This window comes from Trichinella spiralis, assembly GCF_000181795.1.
Source record: "Trichinella spiralis strain ISS 195 chromosome Unknown Scfld1557, whole genome shotgun sequence".
NCBI classification, from domain to species: Eukaryota; Metazoa; Nematoda; class Enoplea; order Trichinellida; family Trichinellidae; genus Trichinella; species Trichinella spiralis.
In genome coordinates this window covers 655,798-656,342 of record NW_003528496.1, presented here as the reverse complement: position 1 = coordinate 656,342, position 545 = coordinate 655,798, and positions in this window count along the sequence as shown.

Sequence of the window (545 nt, the reverse complement as noted above, 5' to 3'; positions counted from 1 at the left end):
CCTCGGGGTCAATCTCAATTCACAAACAATAATTTGTGATTTTGAAACAGCCCTGATACCTGCGATTCAGGGCTACTTCCTGAATACGCGGGTACAGGGCAGGAGTGTATATAATGTAAATATCAGAACCAATAACCACTTAGAAGGTTGGCTCACGCGGCTCAACAGAAAAGCGGCTGAAAGTCATAACGGATTGTTATGAACTGCTCCAGATCCTGACAGCAGAACAGGGTGTGATGGACACCCTGATTCGACAGGTGATTTAAGACTGGTACTTAAGACGGGTAAACAGGGTTTATATGAAAAGCAACAACGGGTTTCCCAATATACGGGTGAATACACCAACGGTAGTCGTACCCTGGCGCAGTTCCTTGAAGCATTAATGTATACAAACGCCCGACCCGATTTAATGCCCCCCCCTTCCCAGTGGGTGGATTGGATTTTATTTGTGGTGGGGGGGGGGGTTGGGGTGTATTGAAATTGGATTGTAATTATTTAACCTCCCGGTTCTTTTCCCAGGTCTCCACTTTGATCAAGCCCATTTC